Genomic DNA, 13,281 nt, shown 5'->3' with positions numbered 1-13,281 from the left:
TTGTATCACTTTTGCATTCTTACCATCAAGAAAGAGAGTTGCTGTGGTCCCATATCCTGACCAGCTTTAGATCTTGTCAGATTGTTTGATTTGGGCCATTCTAATAGGTGCATAATAAAATCTCACTGTTGTTTTACTTTGTGATTCTCTAATGACATGAGGGCAAGTATCTTTTCATATCTTTGTTTGCCATCTGTATCTCTTCTTTGGCTAAGTGTCTGTTCATATCTTTTGCCCATTTTAATGTTTTGTTTTTTTTTTATTTCTAGGAGAGAGAGAGACAGCGTGAGCAGGGGAGGGTCAGAGAGAGGGAGTCACAGACTCTGAAACAGGCTCCAGGCTCTGAGCTGGCAGTCAGCACAGAGCCCGACGCGGGGCTCGAACCCACGAACCACGAGATCATGACCTAAGGGAAAGTCGGATGCTTAACCGACTAAGCCACCCAGGCGTCCCCTTTTGCCCATTTTAAAAGTGGGTTGTTTGTTTCCTTATTATTGAGTTTTAACGGTTCTTTAACTATTTTAGGTACAAGTCCTTTGTCAATTACATGTTTTGCAAATATTTAGTCCCAATCTGTGGCTAATGTTTTCATTCTCTTAACAATGTCTTTTGCAGAGCAGTTTTTAATTTAATAAATCCCTGCTAGAGTGGAGGGGGCAAGATGGCGGAGAAGTAGGGAGCTCTGTACATTGCACTCGCCCCCATATCTCACACGGAAAAGATCTGAAGCCATAGGAAACTTTACAGAACCCAAGAGGTTGGGAGAAAAAGGACACAGAATCCACTGAGAAAGCTTCTAACGTGAGTGCGAACTGGGGAAGATAAAAAGGGGCCGGGATCAGAGACTCCAGGGATGGGGGAGATCCCCCGCTGGGGGAGCGAGAGGGGAAAAAGAGAGTGTCTGAAACCGCTCAAGACATGGTCCCTGTCACTGGGAAACAGAAAAACCTCCCCTTGGGGCACAGAAGGACCGTGTGTGCCAAATCCCTGCATGCCAGGTCACCACATGCCAACTCGTCCAGGAGGGGCTGCTGGCACGGACCACTTCTTTGTGCTTCTGGCTGGCCAGACTCCTGGAGGAGCCGCGCACGGGCGCGCATACTGGGTTGCTGCGCTCTTGACTGGCTGGAACTCTAGAGGGAAGGGGAAGGGCTTAAAAACTTGGAGATTTGCCCGCGAGTTCGTGTTTCGGATGATGAGTCACAGAGGGACCTGGTTTCTCTCTCTCCAGTGGGCCCGGCGCGCCCCGCAGGCAAACCCACGCCCAAGCTCGCCAACCCGACCTGGAGGAGAAGGTAGCAGGGATTCAGGCTCCACCACCAGGGCCAGGCAAGAGGCTTGGAATTGCCCTGAAAGGATCGCCTGCGAGGTTGTGTCTACGGCAATTTCAGTGGGACATGTGGACTGGGACTTGGAAACGAGGCCTGGCCTGGGTGAAAGAGGGCAACCCACTTTGACTGCGCCCCCAGCACGGGGAGTTTACACACCCAGAAAAGTGNCTTCTTTGTGCTTCTGGCTGGCCAGACTCCTGGAGGAGCCGCGCACAGGCGCGCATACTGGGTCGCTGCGCTCTTGACTGGCTGGAACTCTAGAGGGAAGGTGAAGGGCTTAAAAACTTGGAGATTTGCCCGCGAGTTCGTGTTTCGGATGATGAGTCACAGAGGGACCTGGTTTCTCTCTCTCCAGTGGGCCCGGCGCGCCCCGCAGGCAAACCCACGCCCAAGCTCGCCAACCCGACCTGGAGGAGAAGGTAGCAGGGATTCAGGCTCCACCACCAGGGCCAGGCAAGAGGCTTGGAATTGCCCTGAAAGGATCGCCTGCGAGGTTGTGTCTACGGCAATTTCAGTGGGACATGTGGACTGGGACTTGGAAACGAGGCCTGGCCTGGGTGAAAGAGGGCAACCCACTTTGACTGCGCCCCCAGCACGGGGAGTTTACACACCCAGAAAAGTGAGGTGCAGTGCTTGGTTCAAGAAGGGACTGCAGCGCCACCACTCTCCTCCCCACAACCCCCAAAGCAGAACTCCTGCCTGATGCACCACGCCCATCCCTGCTTGAGAGCTGCCCTCCCCTTTTTCTTTTTTTTTTCCCCCTCTGGAACACTGACCTGACTAACTCTGGTCACCAGCTTGCTTAAACAATCACATTTAGTCCATTCGGTAGATTTAAATTCTACACCTACTGACCTTTTCATCTCTGTCTCTCAGGAGTAATTAGACTATATAGTTTCTCTGAGTAACACCAGCATCCTTCTCTCACCTATCCAACCATATTCCACCCTTTAGCTCTTTGAAAAAAGCTTTTTATCCCTTCTGCCTGCTCATTCTATTTCCAATTTTGCCTCATCCCCGCCCTGTCTTCTCTCTCTTTCTCTATGCTCTTCAACCAGCACTGCATACACACGGCTATTTAATTGTAGCTGAGAAATACGGTTATATGCTTTAAACCATTCTTTGTCCATCAGTTTTCTTCTTTTTTCCTTTTCTTTTCTTCTTTTTGACCTTTTTATGTATTTTTTAATTTTCTATTATTCGCCTTCCCTTCTCCATCTTTTCTCTTAACTTTTGTGTTTTCCCTCTCGGTTTGCAGGTTAGTTGGATTTGTCTGTGCGCTTGTGTGCCTCTGCTCCCTGTGTGTTTGTCTGTCTGTTTTCTTCTCCAGGGCTACCTCAAGAAACAAGCCAAAGTACACATGGTAGAGAGTCCCAAATATCACCAAAAGTAGGAAAATAAACTAACCAAAGTCAAAACAAGAGAGACCAAAAGATACCATTCAAAAAACACACTCCGAAAGGATAGGCCCTAGACAGTCAAAGAGTTTTCTTGGGTACAGCAGCGCTCACAGGTGCAGAGAGCATAACAAGTCTTTAACAAGAGACAGAAAACTAACTAAAATGACGAATGAAAGAGCTCTCCTCCAAAGAAATTCCAAGAAGAATAGACAGCTAATGAACTGCTCAAAACAGATATAAGCAGCATAACTGAACAAGATTTTAGAACAATAATCATAAAATTAATAGCTGGACTTGAAAAAAGCATAGGGGACATCAAAGAAACTATGGCTACAAGCAACATGGAGCATAAAAATAGGCATGATGAATTAAAAAATGCGATAAATGAGATACATAATAAATTGGAGGCATCCAATGCACGGATTGAAGAGGCAGAAAGGAGAATAAGTGATTTAGAAGACACCATTATAGAAAAACAAGAAGCTGACAAAAAAAGAGACAAACTGATCCAGGAACAGGAAAGAAGAATTCGAGAGCTCAGCGATACGGTCAAACGCAACAATATCCGTATCATAGGAATCCCAGAAGAGGAAGAGAGAGGGAAAGGTGCTGAAGGAGTCCTGGAACAAATTATAGCAGAGAACTTCCCCGACCTGGGGAAGGAAGTAAATGTGGAAATACAAGAGGCTCAGAGGACTCCCCTCAGACGTAACTTGAATCGATCTTCAGCATGGCATATTAGAGTAAAAATTGCAAAATAAAAGGACAAAAAGAGAATTTTGAAAGCAGCTAGGGAGAAAAGGGCCCTAACATACAAAGGGAAACCTATCAGAGTGGTGACAGACCTATCTACTGAAACTTGGCAGGCCAGAAAGGAATGGCAGGAGATCTTCAATGTGATGAACAGTAAAAATATGCAGCCAAGAATCCTCTATCCAGCAAGCCTGTCATTCAAAATAGAAGGAGAGATAAAAACCTTTCCAAATAAACAGAAATTGAAAGAATTTGTCACCACTAAGCCAGCCCTACAAGAAATCCTGAGGGGGACGCTCTGAAGGAAATTTTGCAAGGAACAAAGATACCATGGACACCACCACAAACATGAACCCCACAAAGGACACAATGAGTCTAAACCCATATATTTCAATAATAACACAATGTAAATGGGCTGAATGATCCAATAAAAGACATAGGGTAGCAGAATGGATAAAAAAATAAAATCCATCTATATGCTGTCTACAAGAAACTNTAGGAGCACATGTACCCCAATGTTCATAGCAGCACTCTCAACAATAGCCAAAACATGGAAAGAGCCTAAGTGTCCATCAACAGACGAATGGATCAAGACTATGTGGTTTATCTATACAATGGAATACTACATGGCAATGAGAAAGAATGAAATCTGGCCATGTGTAGCAACATGGATGGACCTTCAGGGAGTTATGCTAACCAAAATAAGACAGGCAGAGAAGGACAAATATCATATGTTTGCACGTATAGGAGGATTAGGAGGATCTTAACAGAGGACCATGGGGGAGAAGTGTGGAAAAGGTAGGGGAAAGGGAGAGAGGCAAACCATGAGAGACTCTTGAATGCTGAGAACAAACTGAGGACTGATGGATGTGGGAGGAGGGGGGAGATGGGCATGGAGGGGGGCACTTGTGGGGATGAGCACTGGGTGTTACATGGAAACCAACTTGACAATAAACTATTTGTAAAAAAAAAAAAAAAATTTACATTCACCCACAGCTGAATAAATAAAAAAATAAATAAAGCCCTGCTTATTGATTTTTCCCCCATGGATCATGCTTTTCATGTTGTATCTAAAAACTCATCACCAAACCCAAGGTTATTTAGATTTTCTTTGCTGTCTTCTAGGAGTTGTATAATTCCATGTTTTACATTTAGGCCCATAATTAATTTAGAGCTCATTTCTCAGAGAGGTGTAAATTCTGGGTTTATTCTTTTGCATGTGGATGTCCAACTATTTCAGTATCATTTGTGGAAAAGATTCCTTTCCTCATTAAGTTATTTCACTGCTTTGTCAAGGATCAACTAACTGTATTTATGTGGGTCTATTTCTGGACACTGTATTCCATTTTATTATCTATTTTCTCGCCAATACCACATTGTCTTGATTAGCATGGCTTTCTAGTATGTCTTGAAGTCAGGTAGCATGAGTCCTCCAACTGTGTTCTTCTTCGGCACTTTGTTAGCTCTTCGGGGTCTTTTGCCTTTCCATAAAAACTTTAGGATCTGGTTTTTGATATCCACAAGTTAACCTGCTGGAATTTTGATTGGGATCGAATTGACTCTATAGATCAGGCTGGGATGAATTGACTTAATAATATTGATTCTTCTTACCTGTGAACATGATATATCTCTCATTTATTTAGACGTTCTTTGATTTGTCATTTGAGTTTTGTCGCTGTCCTCATATGGTTCCTGTGTGTATTGTGTTAGCTTTGTCCCTATTATGTTTTCTTGGTGCTAATGTAAATGGGATCACATGTTTAACTTCACATTTCAATTGTTCATTCATCCATTCATGTTTTAGGAGTTGAGGAATGGTTGTGTTCTATCATTCCTTCTTCATTTATTAGCTGACACACTTTCATATAGAAAAATTCCTCTCATCAACTCTTTGGCTATTCAGACATATGGAGCATTTAGGAAAGAAAGGATAAATGCTTGATTCTTTCACTTGATTTACCAAAGTTTTCTAAAGTTTTGGAGTGGTTCCCTAATACCTCCAATATTAACCAATGAGTTTTTATCATGAAAAACATTTTCTGTATTTAAATCTATTACATTTCATATCCTTAATGGTGCTCAAAGTGTCCCGTTGGCAATGGGGGTCTTTTCAATTGACATCTGACACAACAGGTTGGTCTTTGATAGTTTTTTTTTAATTTCCTTATGTGACAGGATGGTCCAGATTCTTCCTCTGACCTGTGATCAGCCACTTCTCCAAGGAGCCCAGGTGTTTAGAAGCCACCAAGATATGCCTTCCTGCCTTTTCAGTGGACAGAACCAGGAATCATACATTTTATTTGTTAAAGATAAAATATAGCATGAGTTTATATTGATATGATCATTTTAGAACTATGAGGTTTTTACTTAATCCTGTTGGTTCTGTAGATGTCTTTTCTTTCTTCCACGCTGGAATTGCTTTATCCTACCATACGCGTGCGTAATCTCAGAATGACAATGTTCATTGAAAACAGTTTAGTTTTTTTTTTTCTTTTCCAGCCCTTGTCCTTAGGGTATACCTCATTAGACATCTACAATAAAATAATGGTGTATGAAACGTGCTGGCATAGTTCCTGTTTGTGTGGTGTGGAGTGAAGTGTACTTCGACTTGCTTTTGCTTTTTAAAAATTCAGGTATTTAAAAAATAGTATATTTGTCCTTTCATATTAAATATTTTTGCTAGCTTATCTTTGGAATGGATTCCTAAAAGCGAAATCACTGCTTCAAAAAGCAAATACACGTGTGATTTAGCTAATACTGCCAAATCCCCCCTGCAGAGATTGCATTATTTTGCATTTTACTGGAAAAAAGAATCCGATGCCCAACCTTGAAGCTTCTTTGTAATGTGTGTCCCGGCATGTTACATATTTTCTTATATTTTGTTTTATCCTGGAAATAGCCCCAAGAGTTAGGTGTTATTCTCACCCTGACTTAGAGATGTTCCCCAGTCAGGGAACAGGGGCTCCAGGGAGCTGAAGTGTCCCACACACAAGTAATAAGTTGATGTGGCTCTGATTGTGTGCATAGCCCCAAAGCACCCTTGGGCAAGACACAGTGTCCTGCCTCTATGCCCAGTGGCTGTCTACTTGCCTGCCTCCTGGAAGCTACTGGAATTTGCCAAGTATTATTCCAGCTCAGATTAGAAGTGTGAGATACTTGACGTGCCTTCCTTCCTGTCTCCCTCCCTCCTTCTTCCTGGGATCACTTTCCAAATAAGTGAACTGGACCCACGTCTCTGATGTAGGCTTTGTTTCTGGGGAAGCCCAGACTAGACAGAAAGAGCATCTATCCAGCTCTGAGCCATCCTGAACTGTGCCTCTAGCACCTGGAGGTCTTATTGTGTAGAATGTAGCATTCCCTGGGACTTTGGCTTCCCTGGGACACAGTCCCCCAGTCCTATGGGGCCATCCCATAGCCAATCCATTGTCCTCTAACCAGGGTCACATCACACTCCTGGAGCAGATGTGCCAGGAAGTTCAATTTTATCAAGGACCACTCTGTAATGTTTCTCTAGAGAGTCTCCAGCCTTACCCCAGCCCCGACAGCCCCAACCATTGCTTTGTATGAGCTACAAGGCTATGTCTGGAATGGGACCATAAGTTCCTCATCACTGGTATAGGGATAGGGCTGTGGCTCTGGACTGGCCTCAGTATTCCTTGGTCAAGAAGATGTTTGCTCATGGTGTTATGGTCTTTCTTCGGTGTCTGAAAGGGAGCCATTGGACATGGGGTCTTCTAGGTATAAAGCCTAGGAGAATGGAAGGAGACCCCAGGATCTAGTGGCAATGCCAATCCACTTGCCTAGGTGGCCTTGATTGCCTAAATGCCCTCCTCAAAGGCTAAGTGACCCATTAGTTATGTACTTGGAATTGTCCAGCTTAAGGGAGGCTCCTGAATTCAGAGATGGACCACTTCTCAGAGGTATAGTCACACTCTCATCTTACATGGCCTGGCCTGGTGGTTCCCTTTGGGGCCATATCCCTAGAGCCCTTCACACTCATGGACCAGCTCCTCACATGAACCTCATGGAACATTCCCCACCCCTACCTCATGTGAACGTTTATACAAAGAACAAAGTGCCCCTCGGGAGGGTTGCAGACTCAGTCCTCTCTGCCCTTTGGCAAGAGAAGGAGAGAAATAGATTAGATGAGGTATAGGATTTGCACCCAATAAACATCTCTTTGTGTTTCTTTGTTTTGTTTTTGGCTGGATTCTCTTCTCCCACATAGAATCTGAGAGTGAGGATATGGACCTGGCAGAGAAGGTTGGCAATTAATTTGTTCATTCATGTATTTACCAAATGACTCCAGGAAAGAGGCATACAACAGTGACAACGATGGTCCTGTGGAGGCTGACCCAGCCTTTTCAGTGTAGAGGGGATACACTTAAGTAAGAACACATTCACAAGGGAGTGTAAGTTAGGATGAAGGGAGTGGAGGGTACCATGGAAACAATGTGAGAGGAGCTTCAAAAGAGAGAGCCCAAGGGGATTCCCAGAAGGGAGAGCTAAGCTGAGGCATTGAGGAAATGGAAAGGATTGCTAAAGGACTGTAAATTGTAGTCTGTGTGGATACAGTTATCAGAATTGCAGACTTCCTTGGAAGTCTGGCAGCAACTTCTGGGCTACCAGGTTTTGGACATTCACATCCATGGTATGATTGTACATACCTTACATTCTACCACTGTCTGGGCATGGTGTTACCCCCTTGGAACACTCTGGCTTAGGAAGAGATACCTATCGTTTTGTATCTTTTTTTCTTCCAGCCCGGCACGAGCCAAGATGGACCAAATTTGGTAGTGAGTGGGTGCGCTGGGAAACTGAATGCTAGCCTACCAGTGAAAGGCAACACAAAAACATGCAGGTTAAACAGCACTTTGTTTATAGAAAAACTCAATCTGGGAAGAGAGAGGAAGGAAGGTGTGCTTTTCAAGAGTGTTCAAGAACCTGGATTTGCATTTGTTTATGAGAACAAAAAGTTGGCTTGTGAGTTAATGGACTGATAATTATACTGTACCTCGATCAACATGTTCTCAGGGGGCTGATAAATAAAAATAGAGATCTTTGCCCTAAGATCATATGTATCCCGGACCTCCTTGATAGAGGTTAATAAAATTAGTGAGCAAGATAAATGAACAGAGAGACTGGAGCACGCGTCGTTGATTTTGGATAAGAGAGCCATGAAAATAGAACTCGGGGGCCCATTCCATCTTAATCACGACAGACACTGAGCCAGCCTCCTACTTCGCTGCGTCAGCCTGATCTCTCAGAATGCACCAGCGCACAAGTAAGCGTATTTGAGTGAAACTTTGTGATAAATGACTTTTAAAAAATTGGAATCCTGAGTTATTAGTGGCCTGCCATAACGAAACCTATTTCTGAAGGCTTCTACTATGAAGAAATAGCAATGACCCTTTAATTTAGCTGTTAAAATCATAGATGGATTGCATAGAACAACGAATCGGTGTGCATATTAAATATAGGAATGTTGATTTGGAGTTCCATGACTAATATCGTTTCTACATTGCAGAATTATTTTCCAGAACCCAAGGTTCCTTCTATTCTCTCTCTCTCTCTCTCTCTCTCTCTCTCTCTCTTTTAGTTTTTATTCATTTATTTTGAGCATGAGAGAGAGCACAAGTGGAAGAGGGGCAGAGAGAGAGAAAGAGGGAGGGAAAAATCCCAAGCAGGCCCCGAGCTGTCAGTGTGCAGCCCTACTCGGGGGCCTGAGTCAAGGCCCCGTCTGATGCTAATGTAAGGCCACAAGTCTAAACGTCTAAACCAAACTGACTCCATGACAGGTTTTAAGTTTCCCCTCTGAACTAGAAGGCCTGAGTTTCAGCTTTCCCGAAACTATCAGGCAGTTACACATTGCCCAAGGCAGGAGAAACCTCCCTCGCAACACCCAATCAGGAAAGACCAGCGACCACCCTCCACATTGTTAAGGGAGAGGCCTGGAGATAGAAACTATAGATAGGACCCTGTTACCTAATGTTAAAGTTAACCTGTTAGTCGCCGAACAAGACCCTAGGCTCGCTCTGTGATTGGTTGAATTTAAAGGTACTCTAAATGTTGTAATTGGATCCTGCCAAAAGTAACGAATACTCTAGACAATGTGTATGGTCAAACCCGCTGTCAATGATGTTGAATTATTATGATTGGATCACTGTTCCCATGTCACAACTTCTGTAACTCCCAAGTCTCAAACCCCATATAAACCCTACTCTGCCCTTGTTCGAGGCTCTCAGGACGGACCCATACGCTGGTGAAGTCTGTGAGCCCGAGCTTAAGCCTGTAATAAAGCCCTTTGCCTTTGCATGCATGACTCGGTCTCCCTGGTGGTCTCTGGTCGGTGAGGATACTGCGATCTGGGTATAACACTAACACAGGCCTTGAACCCACAAACTTCGAGATCATGACCTGAGGTGAAAGGAGGAGTTGGACGCTTAACCAACTGAGCCACCCAGGCACCCCATCAGGGTGGTATGGCCATAGATTTATTCTCTCTTTTGGCTTACTCCTTCACACCCATGATGTCAACGACCAGCTAGACAATGATGAATTCTAAGTGTCTTCTGGTTCACATCTCTCATCCGTGGCTGCTCAACATCACCATTCAGATGCTTTGTGGCCACCTCATACAGAGAGTCTCATCCACTGACACCACTTTCATCACATTATGCAAGTCAAAAGTGTAGAAGTTCTTTTAGACACCCCAGTTCCTTCCCAGAAATCTGATTATTCCCAAAGCCTGCTTCTTCTACCTCCTGTATAGCCCTTGCATCGGTCCCCTTTTTTGCAGCTGCCCTTTACCCACTTTCCTAGTCTGATGCCAACTACTCATGGCTAAACTGGCTTCCTAACTAGTCTCCGTGTCTCCCTTTGCTTTTGCACTTCTTCAGTGTATTCCCACATAGCTCTCTGAACATTTCTCCTGGGTGTACATCTGATTGCATCAATCTTCCTTAAAACCTTTGATAGGTTCCATTTGCATTGAGGATAAAGAAAGTGTTCTTGAAGGGGGCTCTCAAGGCTCTATAACACCAGGTCCTCTCAGCTCTGGCTTGAGCCACACTTGTCTTCTTTGCACATAACATCTCAGGGCTGTGGCTTCCGCCCGTTCTTGGCACATGTCACCTGTGTGGCATTCTTGATCCTGCTCATCCCTCATGTCTGAGCTCAGGCACACCCCTTTCTCATTCATACCTTCCCTGACCTTCAATCGAGGCCACGTGTCTTGTCATGTGTCTCAGAGAGCTGCTCATCTGCACTAACACTCAGCGCAGTGTTACGTAACTCTGGATATATGCTGATCTGTCATTACTTGATTTTCCTGAGTCTCCCTTGCTAGTCTGGGCCTTCATGAGACCAGAAACTATGTCCATTTTTATCCAGTGTACCCTCAGCCACTTGCAAGGTGCCAGGCACAAAGTCCCTGCTCTATACATGCTCATTGAGTGAATAAAGCCACGAAGTTGCCTCCAGAAAGGGCCTTTGATGTCTGTGCCAACTCATCAGAATAATCTAACATAGGCAGCTCTGGGGAAAAGTGTATATTTGATGCTACAGAGAAGAATTCTAACAGAAAAGAAGGCTCTGAATCTTCTAAGGCACGTATATGGGGGAGACGGAGTCTAGCTTGTCAGTTTAATGATTAGTTTGATGTTTCTTTTTCTGTAGGATTGTGACGAATGTAACATGACTGTAGATATAATTAGCCTTGGTGTTTGTGCCTTACCTTTTGCACTTATCAGTTTCTGTGGAAGTAAATCTTGAATCCTAGTCTATCATTAAAGTAGACGCTAAAATTGTAATGACATCATAGCAACAATAATGGGAATATTTACAACTCAGCTTTCTGATGCGCACACTTGCAATGTCTCCTCTGCTCAGTGTTACTATAACTCCATGATAATTATTGAGCTGGTTATTTGTTAAAACAATGTGGAGACACATTTCAGGCAAGAACTGGGTGCCATTACATGATCACGTGCTCTAAGCAGAAAATAATGAATACATTGAGATTTGCTCCCAGCGATTCAGAACTAATCCTGAACGAATAATAAACTAGGTCATGCAGTTAGGTCTACAGAGACTAAGTACATCCTCTGAGCCATTAACACCTCTGAAATCAGTACTCCTTCAGAATGGGAGAAACTAGTTAATTTCCACATAGATGGATGACCTCAGGGAACCTCAGTCAGATTTTAGAAATGTCACAAATAAATTGAACGCTGGTGTCTTGGATTAAGCAAGGGTCAAGAACACAGTGGGAAGAGGAGGAGGTGTGTGTGTGTGTGTGCGTGTGTGTGTGTGTGGTGTGTACATGCGTGTTGGCCAAGAAAAAATTTGAGGGTATATTTTGAGCACATAACTCCCATCAATATTAATAGGAATTGAACACCCAAAGAGAAAAATGCAAACCAATCCCCAGTGCAGAGTGTATATTAGCTACATAAAAGAAAATAGAACCAGGGACTTGCCAGGTGAGTCCAAGAAGAGGAACATATCTTCAAACATTAATAATCACCACCCATTAAAAAATGGAGAGATGGAGACATGGAACATGGCACACAGGATCCAAAGCCATGCGTTTAACCCTTTTAATGCTAACAGATATGGCTTTATTCTCCAAGTTGTGTGTGTGACTGAAGAGATACGCTGTTCCTGATATTTATGCTTGGAACACCTTACACACCAATGGATGTTTTTCTGGAACTGGAGGCACAAACTGACATAACTAAATAAGAAAAACTAGTACCTTAATCTAGTTTTGCTCCAATTTGCTCACAATTTCATCTTCCTAATATTTTAAATAAAAAGAAAAATCTCTCATTTTCATTCATCAGGCTGCGCCTATGCCATAAAAGCAAAATTTAATTCATTTTAGCCAAATTGTGACCATTTTGACTCATTTAGAAGGTCAAGGAAGTGGAATGTGTTGGATTGATTTCTTTCCCCTGGGACTTCTCCAGGAAGTTCATTGTACCGGGATTCGCAGATAGAAGTCGTATCTATTTTTTTTTTGGTTATTAGATGCCTTCCCTTTCATCCTGAAAGGAAATGGCTTTGAAATAAATCTAAGAAAGTAGTTCCTAAACCCAGCTGATGAATAGAATCACCTGGGGGACTTTAAAAACATACAGATTCCTGGATCCCATTCCAGAGCTACTGAAGAAGAGACCATGGGTGGGACCGGGAAAGAATGTCCCCAGGAGCTTCCTGAACAGTCAGCCTGGGCCAGCAATTGGGGGAGGCCTCCAGCGACTCCCCCAGTAGAGTGACCTGAAGGCAAAACCCCTAGGGTCACGTTCTGGCATTTTAGAGAAAGAGAAATTAGCCTCTGTGGCAGCAGGTAACTATTCTCTCCAAGTCCGCTTCAAACTCTTCTAAATCTTTAAAGCATTTTCTGGCTATTTAACTGGGAGTGATTCTGGTCCAATGTGTAACTGGATGTTCAAGGCTTCAGCTTTCCTTTGGTGGCTCCCAGGTAACTGCCTCCTAATAGGTATGTTCCACTCCAGCCCCTGTGCTTCCCAAATCCAGAGCATTCTTCAAGGGCCCCGGCCAAGGCCCACCTCTTCCACAAAAACAGCAATGACTGCATTAGCATCTTCTCCCTGTGAGAATACCCTGGGCTACTCAGAAGCATATAATTTAACACTTAATTGTTTTCTAATTGCTTCTGATCTGTTCCGTTCCCTCACCCTATTATAAGCAGCTTAAGGGTGGAGACCATCGTTTGCAGTGACTTTAACAAGGCTGGTTGCCTGCTTGGCTCACCATCCTGGCTGGGGAGT

Source organism: Crocuta crocuta, unplaced genomic scaffold, assembly GCF_008692635.1.
Source record: "Crocuta crocuta isolate KB4526 unplaced genomic scaffold, BGI_CrCroc_1.0 scaffold258, whole genome shotgun sequence".
NCBI lineage: Eukaryota > Metazoa > Chordata > Mammalia > Carnivora > Hyaenidae > Crocuta > Crocuta crocuta.
Note: the sequence above shows the minus strand (reverse complement) of the source record.